We start from the raw sequence: 11,504 nt of genomic DNA, 5'->3' as shown, positions 1-11,504 counted from the left end.
CGGTTCCTGCCAGTAACAACACCTATCAGCGGAGTGGCCCCTAGGGGCTCGGGCATCGCATATACAGACCCCACACACACACCAGTCCTCTCCCCCTATCTACAGACCCCACACACACCGCCGTTCCGTCTGATAATCATTTGGTGTAATAATCCATGTTATCGGCTGATTGTGGTCTTCAAACTGGTTGAGAAATCCAGATCACAATAGCGCTGCTGTCTACAATGGCCAGCCTAAACGACCTAAGGATTGTCTGGGCTGCCCCTCCCGCAGCTGCCAGCGGTTCCCCTGATCACTGTCTGTGTGTGTAATAACACAGACAGAGAGTGGGAAACAAGGGGGAAGCGAGCACTGACCTAACATGTCGCCGCACCCTTTCACCTCTCAATCATGGCGTGTAATACCGCCCTCTGCAGTGAGAAGCTCAGAAGAGAGGATACGCTCAGAGGAGAGGATACATACTAGACATTTCAATACTGTCCATGCTTAACTGTATACCCTGAGAAACACCAGTAGTTGCCAAACTACAATTCTCATCATGCCTGGACAGGTATGTCATGATTGGAAATGTAGTTTATAAGTCTGACACCTGTGCTCTAGACATTTCAGTACTAAACATTCTAGAATGTATGCCCTCTCAGAGGAGAGGATACACGCTAGCCTTTATATTACTAGGCTATGTTCACATATAGTATTTCTCTCAGTCTTTTTTTTCAACCAAAACCAGGAGTGGAACTAAAAGGGCAAAATTATAATGGAAATTTTCAACCCACTCCTGGTTTTGGTTGAAAAAAGATGGAAATACTATGTGTGAACATAGCCCTAAACATGCTAGAATGTATACCCTGCAGTGAGAGACTCAGAAGAGGGGATACACTCTGAGAGGGTATACATTCTAGCATGTTCAGTACAGAAATGTCTAGAATGTATCCTCTCCTCTGAGGATACCCTCAAGACATTTTATACTAAATATTTTAGAGTGTATACCCTGCAGTAAGAAACTCAGGAGAGAGGATACACTAGACATTTCGATACTTTGAACATACTAGAATGTATACCCTTTCAGAGGAGAGGATACATTCTACACTTTAAAATAAAGTAAATACTAGAATGTATCCTCTCCCTTCAGTGTGATGTCAGCAAAGAGAGGTGGGGCCTCTTCCACAAGGGGACAGATTTGTGTTGAGGTATTAGCACAGAGGAGAGGATGCATTCTAGATCTTGTAAACTGAACATGCTAGAATGTATACCCTGCAGTGAGAAATACAGAGGAAAACATACACTCTACACATTTATATACTGGACATGCTAGGGTGTATACTCTCTCAGGAGAGAGGATACACTCAGTGGAGAGGATACATTCTAGACATTTAAGTACTGAACATGGGTCTCCAAACTGCGACCCTTCAGCTGTTGCAAAACCACAATTCCCATCATGCCCAGACAGGTAAAGCTGTGCATTTGGATGTCCAGGCATGATGGGAAATGTAGTATTGCAGCAGCTGGAGGCCGCAGTTTGGAGACCCATTGTCTAGAATGTATCCCTTGCAGTGCAGAGGACATTCTAGGCTCTACCCTCCGCAGTGCATCTAGCGGCTGGGGGGGGGAGGGGGGGTGATAGCGTTTGCTTACGGTATTCAAGTGTTTTCAGGCATTTGCTTATGGTTTTGAAGAATTTACATGCAGACAATGCTTTAAACAAGTAGTATGCACTTATCTTTCTGGCTAGTGTGGTAATGGCCGTAAAATGAAACTGAGGAAACTACCAGAGAGGTTAATTGGGGAAATAAACTAGGCATAAAACTATGAGCTTAGATACTATTCTTACCACTTCTTTCTCTGCCCAAGCCGCACACTATAAACTGTGCAGTAGTAAAATGTAGAGGACCATGTAGGAGTGACGGTGAAGCCTTGATAACATGAGACGTATGATGTTGGTGTTATCCATTCACAGTATGGTGGTATTGGTCAGGTCTGGTATGGTGGTGTTATCCAGTCACAGTACGCAGTATTGGTCAGGTCTGGTATAGCGGAGTATGGTGGTGTTATCTAGTCACAGTATGGTGTTATTGGTCAGGTCTGGTATGGTGGTGTTATCCAGTCACAGTATGGCAGTATTGGTCAGGTCTGGTGTGGCGGTGTTATCCAGTCACAGTATGGTGGTATTGGTCAGGTCTGGTATGGGGGTGTTATCCAGTCACAGTATGGCAGTATTAGTCAGGTCTGGTATGGCAGTGTTATCCAGTCACAGTATGGCAGTATTGGTCAGGTCTGGTGTGGCGGTGTTATCTAGTCACAGTATGGTGGTATTGGTCAGGTCTGGTATGGTGGTGTTATCCAGTCACAGTACGCAGTATTGGCCAGGTCTGGTATAGCGGAGTTATCCAGTCACAGTATGTCGGTATTGGTCAGGTCTGGTGTGTCTGTGTTATCCAGTCACAGTATGGCGGTATTGTTCAGGTCTGGTGTGGCGATGCTATCCAGTCACAGTATGGCGGTATTGTTTAGGTCTGGTATAATGGTGTTATCCAGACACAGTATGCCGGTATTGGTCAGGTCTCGTATGTCGGTGTTATTTAGTCACAGTATGGTGGTATTGGTCAGGTCTCATATGGCGGTGTTAGTTATTCACAGTATGGCAGTATTGTTTAGGTCTGGTGTGGCGGTGTTATACAGTCACAGTAGGGTGGTATTGGTCAGGTCTGGTGTGGCGGTGTTATCCAGTCACGGTATAGTGGTATTGGTCAGGTCTGATATGACAGTGTTATCCAGTCACAGTAGGGTGGTATTGGTGAGGTCTGGTGTGGCGGTGTTATCCAGTCACGGTATGGCAGTATTGGTCAGGTGTGGTGTGGTGGTAAATATGACGTCTGGAGCTATTACCTTTCAATCTTCCAATCCTGTGGTGAGAATTCCCTCAGACAATATGCAGACTGCTCCAATCACTGATTCAATGTCGAAGTTTGTTGATGTTTTAAGCAGTTAAAACCCATGAAAAACGTGATTCAATGTTACTACATGTAGAGAGATGCATGTGGCCGAAACCACGCTCTCATTTCTTCCTCAGTACACATGTGCTATTACCAGGATTATTGGTCATACGCCTATTGGTTACCACATGAGGATCTGGTTTCGGCTGCATGTGGTGACGTACAGTAAATGTGGAAACGCGACCTAAGACTGATCAATATGATGTTCAGAAACTGGGTTTAGTGCCTAGGGCAGCAGCAGCTGGTAATACGGCTCTGCTGACCACCCTGCAGAAAAAGAACAGAGCAGGATACGGACAGATGCCCATCCACCATCCTGCAGATAGGCATTGGGTGAGTTCAGCCTATTGGGTTGCCACTGGTCACAAGAACAGGGGTCCTATGTCCTGCTGGCTGAAGTACAGACGTCCTGAAATGCACACAACCACTCTATAGGCGTGATGATGACAACTGAGTACAGTGACCCCCATTCTTGTGATCGGTTGGTGCCACAGCTCCTTACAGCTTTTATTCTTTCGACACTCAACAATATAGCAGAAGGGTAATGCTTAACCATAAATCATCTATTGGATTTCTAACAATTGTGTAATACGTGTACAATCAATAATTGGTATTCAAACAATAAATCATGTTACTGCTAGAGGAGCAAAAGAAAAACTGTTACTATCACAGTCAAGAATGTTCAGTCACACCCGTTTTGGTCTGACCAATTACTTAGGTACAAAATCAATAGTTTGCTATTTATGACCCATGTCGGTCCCTGCTTCAACACTGTGTCTCTCTCTCTCACTCAGTCACTGTAGGTAGGTATGAGTCACCCCTCATCTTGCCACCGTGACTGTCCATGTGTTTATACTAGAGATGAGCGAACCTGGAGCATGCTCAAGTCTATCCGAACCTGAACTTTCGGCATTTGATTAGCGGTGGCTGCTGAACTTGGATAAAGCCCTAAGGCTATGTGGAAATCATGGATATAGTCATTGGCTGTATCCATGTTTTCCAGACAACCTTAGAGCTTTATCCAAGTTCAGCAGCCACCGCTAATCAAATACCGAACGTTCGGGTTCGGATCGACTCGAACCCGAACCCGGTTCGCTCATCTCTAATTTATACGTCAGAGTCGGTACACCAACTGGCAATAAAGTGACAACCATCATACCATTAAGCACTATAAGGAAAGCAGCACTACGATACCATGGCCTGGATGTAGAGGAGTGCCCGCCTCAATGGGTCGAACCCATGTCTGGTAAAACCAAGAAAAACACAGGAGACAGCTCTTCAGTGAATAAACATTTTTTTACTCCACGCTGCAAATGCAACATAACAGGAAGCCTTTCTCTAGCATGCAACATTTTAGCTTGAGCTTCACATGCTTGAGAAAGGCTTCCTGTCATGCTGAAACGTTGCATATGCGGCGTGGAGTAAAAAGACATTTATTCACTGAAGTGCTGTCTTCTTTTTTTTTTTTTTTTTTATTGAACTGTCATACCATGTCTTACAATGTTTTTCCTGTCACCAACTGGTTGCGATGTCATTTTTTTTGCACTGCGTTTTCGTTTTTTCTGCCTCCCCTTCTAAGAGCTCTAGCACTCTCATTTTTCTATCTACATTGCCGTGTAAGAGCTTGTTGTTTTCAGGACTAGGTGTACTTTTTAATGGCCCCTTTTATTCTACCATAGCATGTATGATGGAACCCCAAAATTATTATTTATGAAAATATAAATTGGTGAAATCGTAAAAAAGAATGCAATATAGTAACTTTTGGGGGGTTCCTATGTCTACGTAATGCACTATACGGTAAAAGTTCAGGTCAGCCCAAACACACCATATGCAGGCTTGCACAGATTCTCTAATGTTATATATTTTTTCTTATGAAATACTTTTTTTTGCAATGAATTATTAATAAAATGGCCCTATTGTGACTCCTATAACGGTTTTAGTTTTTCACCTATGAGGTTGTATGGGGTGTCATTTTTTGCACCATGATCTCTACTTTTTAATAATATCATATTTGTGTAGCTCGGACGTTTTGATCACTTTTTATATATTTTTTATATATATAATGTAACAAAAAATCAGCAATCCTGGCGCTTTTCTCCCTTTTTTTCGTTTGTTGGTTGGTGGGATGGTGGTTGTTAAATTATAATAGATCGGACAATTATGCACTCTTTGGTATATAAAATGTTCATTTATTTATTTTTATATGTTTTATAAAATGGGATAGGGTTTTTTTTAGCTTTTATTGGGAAGGGGCTTTGGGGTATTTTTAAAAACATTTTAACTTTTTTTTTACACATTTTAAGTCATCCTGGGGGACTTTTACATGCAATTATCAGATTGCATACACTGTACAATGCTATTGCATTGATCAGTGTAATAGGCACTCTGCTGATTGAGCCTGCCTTTGGCGGACTCAATCAGCAGAGCGCCGAACGGACCGCATGGAGGAAGGTAAGAGACCTTTGGCGGTCCGTGAAAGCAATTGGGACCCCTGCAGTGTGACAGGTGTGATTGGTAAGAGATGCTCTTGTCACTTACACTAAAACGCTGCGATTGCTCCACAATCACAGCATTTAAGGGTTTAATGATCGCTGCAGCCTGCCATTGACGGTGAGGGCCGGGCTACTGATTGCAACCGGCCCCACCTGCTATGAAGTGCGATCTGGTCCGGAGCGAGCTTCATAGCAGGATAAACACCCAGGACGTATAGTTACGTACAAGGTCGTCTGAGGACAGACATCCAAGGTGTAACTGTATATCCAGGGTTGTCTTGGGGTTGCTATGCTATGCCATTGCATATGCACTTTATGACCAGAGTGACAAGCATTAGACCTCTGGCAGTTGGGTAAAATGATTGGGACCCCTGCAGTCACACTGCGAGGATCCCAATCTGACACTGACAAGGAGGGGAAGGGATTAAAGGGCACGTGTCACCTAAATTTTCTTTTACTGATTAGAATCAGATTCAATCAACCTTGTTCTTTTTTTGTAACCTGTCTCTATTTTCTGACTATAGGTTTAATTATTTTTTGTACATTGTTATTGGGGCTGCCATATTGCCTGAGCTGTTTTCAACAGCATTTAGTGACATGCTTTACAGCAAGATTCATGGATAAAGACAACAATAGATGGAGTCTGTCTCCTTGAGATAAATGTGAAACATTACTGAGCGTACTCTCTGAAGAAGTCATACCACACGTGTCACATGTTGCTACAAAGCTGTACACTTTACAGCCATCTCCTCTTAGCACCACAGACACAACAAGAAGTCTCAGTTTAGTTGTGGCAATGAATAAAGCAAGATTTCAGGATTATTTTATAATACAGTTAGAAAAATGGAAAATTAGTAAAAAAAAAAAATAACACCAAATATTCATAAAAAATATTTTTAACATAAAACAATAAACAATAAGTCATTTTCTGATGACACATTCCCTTTAAGGGTGCGTTCACACCTACAGGATCCGCAGCAGATTTGATGGTGCAGATTTGATGCTGTGTTCAGTTATTTAAATGAAATCTGCGGATCTGGTAGGTTCGAACGTACCCTAAAGGGTCATTTCATCTGAGTTTTACAGAAATATTGATCCAATATTCTGTACCTGATAAGCCATGTAAAATTGTATTAACACTCAAACTATCATGGTCCCAATAACACTCTGATCTTGAGTCATGGGTGTTTATAAAATAAAAGACTTATAAATTTCCCTTGCATCGTGCACCAGAGCTCTGGACAAGGATCTGAAACTGATCATAGATGAAACATACATCAGGTACACATCTCACACTAGGCAGTCAAGACCGGCCCGACTTCAGTGTTTCAGCTCGGGCCAGTGCTTGGTAATAGACCTGCACTGTGAGCGTAACCAGGCCACAGGTTCCGGCTTCCCCGTACCAGCGCTATTCTATTCATGTGCAAAACATAAGGCAAATGTACTGATGGTACATTCGCCTTAAGTTTTGCACATGAATAGAATGGCGCTGGTGCAGGGAAGCCGGAACCGGTGGCCTGGTTACGCGCACAGTTAGGGTTTAGTTTTACAAAGTTCACCTTGTAGTAAAATTAATATGCTAACTGTTCTGCAAGTTGGTAAAGTTTTGGCAATACCAAATTAATATATATTTTGTTATGTTTTACCACCTTTTTTAGTATTTTTCTGCACCCAGTGCTCTTAGGGGGCTCAGTAGCACTCTTTGACAGATCCTTGTCAAGGATTACTTGAAGATTTGGTAGATTCCCTTGCCTCCCTTTGGTACTGCTCCTCTAGGAACCCAACTAACAATAGATGTGGCAAACAATGGGGTTACAATTGTGCCCATGACTGTGCCCTCATGTTGCAGAACATAGCATGTTTTATTGTTTCTTTTTCCTTTTACAGTTTGGTATAAACTTACATATCTCGGCTAAAACGTCATATATCTTCTCCCAAAGATCTATTTTGAATTAGTACAAAGCTTGGTTCAACAAAAATCAGTTTCTTAAGGACATCTAAAACCTGTTTATAAGGGTGGGGTTCTGTATCCAATTAAAAGGCTATTCCCAGCCCAACAAATATGGTTAAGGCCTTATTACACAGCATAATATAAGGGGGGAGTGGGTCAGCGCTCAATTGCCCCTCATTCCCTGCTCACTGCCTGTGCTATTATACACACAGACAGCGAGTGAGGAGGCGCGGGAGGGACTACGGGAGCAGCGGGAGGGGCTGCCCTGGCGATCCTTAGATCGTCCAGGTTGGCCATTGAAGTCAGTGACGCTGCACTGTTCGTTGCATTTCAACATGTTGAAAGACCACGATTAGCAGACATTGTGCATATCTGCTGATCGTGGTTTTTTAACAAGACCTATTACACCAAATGATGATCGGCCAGAGCGGCCTATAATCGGCAAAGTGTAGCCGATAGTCATTAGATGTCTTAGTGCCTTTATATTTGTAGGGATCGTCAAATTAACCCTAAACAAAGACCATTGCTTTTAGAGCAGAGTGGTGGTCAATAACCTAGACAACGCGTCAACGATGAGGGAAAAATTCGACACATTAGGGGAAGGAGGCAACATTGCTAAATAAATGTATATGCAAAAATAGTTACCTTTACTACATGTATAACTATGTTAGTTGAAATAGGAATACCCCTTTAACCCCTTGCCGCAAAATGACGTTCCAGGAATGTAATATAAAGCAGGCAGTTTCTGCAACTGCTTCCCTTGCCTCCCCCCACTGTCCCTAGCGGAGATTGGGCGGCAGGAGGAGGCTGTCTCACACAGCCTCCTCCCACTGTCAATGTCTGGAGGGGAGCCACGCTCCCCCCGGCAAGTTAACCCCATAGGTGCTGCGATCCATGGAAGTGATCACACGGCTCTGGGGGGGGGGGGGAGAGAGTGTTGAGGGGTAAACATAGCAACTCAGATCCTTCCCAGTAATACTGATTCTTAAGACTGTGGTTAAGTCAGGTGATGCACTGCAGCCATATTTGGGGTATTTCTAGAAACATTGGAATAAGGGGAATCAATACTGAGTTTCATTTTTCAGTTAGTATTTGCTGTGTTCGAGGGAAAAAAATGAATCAAAATGGAATATCTGCCCAAAAAATTACATTTTTAAATTTCTCCTCTAACTTAAATTTCTGCAAACACCTAAAGGGTTAATAAACTTATCAAATGTCACTTTGAATACTTTGAGGGGTTCAGTTTTTACAGTGGAGGGATTTATGGGGGTAACTAACATACAGGCCCCACAAATCCACTTCAGAACTGAACTGGTGCCTAATAAAATTTGAATGAGAAATTTTCCAGAAAATATGAAAAATCGCTGCATAATTTTGAAGCCCTCAAACAACCTTAAAAGTAAAAGGACGTTCACCAAATGACGTCACCATAAAGTGGACATGTTGTATATGTTGCAGTAATAATTAGTTCATGTGGTATGACTATCTTTCTTAGAAAAAGAGAATTTTGAATAAAAAGAAACATATTTTTTCTAATTTTTGCACATATATTGTGCTTTTTACAAAAACTACTGAGTGTATCAACCAAAGTATACCACAAACATAAAGAGGAATATGTCACGAAAAAAAAATCTCAGAATAACCGCGATAGTTAAAAGCATCGCAGAGTTATCACTACATAAGGAGAGACAGGTCATATTTGAAAAATAGGCCCCGAGCATTAAGGCCGAAACAGGCTGAAGAGGCAAGGGGTTAGAATTGCATTTTTTTACTAGCAATAGTATTATGTTAATATCCTTACAATATTCTGCCTTCAATGTGCAATAATGCAGACCAAGCACATTTTAAAACCTCCAGCTAAATACTTTGTCCCAGTAATCTCTAATCTTTTTACAGTCTCACACAGCGTGTACAAAGTTTTGTTCACTTTTGAAACATTTGGAGCACATCCAGATATTTATTGAAATGTTTTCTCATATAAAAGGTAACAACTCTAACAATGGGCACAGTGCCCCAGACCTTTGGGCAATGTTTAATTACATCTACTCCCTCCAAACATTGAACATTAACTTACAGCCTATGAGCCACCACAATGGGATACTTGCTTCATGGGAATGTTTCAGCACTATTGTTTTATTTATGTGGTTACAATACATCGGTCATATGGCATTAAGTGGCACTAGTACTGTGTGGAGGCACGGGATAGGGGGGGAGGACATCAGTAATAAGTGAGGATCGACTAATGGGCACTAGTACAAAGTGGTGGTCACTTCAGGGACACCTAGTATTGATGCTTTATCAATCCGCTTCAGAAATTATGCCATAAAAGAGATCAGAAAGTCATATATATGTAAAACTTGGTATCAATAAAAGCTACACATCTTCCCGCAAAAAATTAGCCCCAAACCAGCTCTGTCGCGCAAAAGATAAGAACGCTATGGAACTTGTAATGGGCCGACAGTTTTGTAATTTTTTTTTTATGAAGTTAGAGTTTATTGTGCCAAAGTGGTAACAGTTAAAAAAATATATATACAAGTTTGTTATCAGCATAACCGTAGTGACCCAGAGAATACACTAATCCTGTCATTGTACATTTAATATTTAAAAAACAGTAAGACAGGTCAGACTTTGAAAATTGAGCTTGGTCATAAAAGCCCAAAGGGGTTAAGTATATGACCTTGTATTGTTTTATGTTGTATGTATACCTAAGTATTGGGTTTAGGAAACTTTTTCTCTTTAAATCTATATCTTTATTCCAGTGTTTTTATATAACTTGTCTAAACATTACTACCTCTGATTTACGGCAATTGATTTTCGATCCAGAGAAACTCAGAAGAGTGCGCCCAGATCCACAACATCCAAGGACAAGGATTCTAATACAGTGGTGCCTTGGATTAGGAGCATAATTCGTTCCGGGACTGTGCTTGTAATCCAAATCCACTTTCAAACCAAAGCAAATTTTCCCTTAAGAAATCACTGGTATGCAGACAATTGGTTCCACACCACAAAAATAATGATTTTTTAAATTCTGAATAACATGTAAAACAAATGAAACAAACATTTAGAGAGCTGGATATGTCATATTATAAGTTACTGTAGAGTATAGCAATCAGCTTGTGTAGTATAATGTATAGTAAGGGCATAAGAATGAAAATACAGCAGCAGTTTGTAGATACAGGATGGAGCTGCAGATCCCCAAAATGCAGGAGAGTAGTACAACAGGCTAAAATAGAGAAGCAGTGCTGCTGTCAGAGGTCTGTGTGGTCACATGACAGCAATGGGGGGGGGGGTTCAGCATGGACCATAAAGTGAGAATCACAGAGCTGTGCAGGAGGACAGTGGCAGAAGCTTTTCTATACAACAGTGTGAATGGCTGAGTGTAAGTTCAGGCACATTATAGCAGCATGTATAGCTGAGTGTGAGTGCAGGATCATTATAGCAGGAATGGAGAGGATGGGAAACACTGAAGGGAAAGAGCTGATAGAGGCTGTAGGGAGCAGGAAGGAATGAGCAGGGCAGATGTGGGCACATACATGCAGCACTCTCTGTCTGGGGAGAGAGGGGTTACAGCTATGAAGAGATTTTCTTCACAGTCCTGTCCCCTAATGCAAGCCCCAGCCTGAAGTGGATCTGCTATGATTTGGAATGTGGGGGAGACTTCCTGGGTCATAGTACAGTGCTGTAGACCCCGCTATGCAGACCATACCCCTTCCCCACTCCTCCTCCCACCCAGTACAGGGAGGTCTTAAACCAAAGCAAGGCTCTTAAACCAAGTTACAATTTTGAAAAACTCTGAGCTCCTCTTGCAAAACGCTGTATAAATAATTGATTAAAGGAGACCTGTCACAGGAGAGTCCGACGCTCATAGAGAATGAATGGGCAGTCCAATGCTCCGTCATTCTCTATGGGCATCGGACTCTCCTGTGAGCGCGCGCGCCGGGCTTCGGGCGCTCATATCTCTGTGACCCGACCGGATCAGGAAGCGGGATCAGGTGAGTATAGGGGGCTGTAACGGGGGGTCGGGAGCCTGTCACCCCGGCATGGCGGGTGACAGGTCCTCTTTAAAGAAAA

This window comes from Dendropsophus ebraccatus, chromosome 11 (assembly GCF_027789765.1).
Source record: "Dendropsophus ebraccatus isolate aDenEbr1 chromosome 11, aDenEbr1.pat, whole genome shotgun sequence".
Lineage (NCBI taxonomy): Eukaryota > Metazoa > Chordata > Amphibia > Anura > Hylidae > Dendropsophus > Dendropsophus ebraccatus.
Note: the sequence above shows the minus strand (reverse complement) of the source record.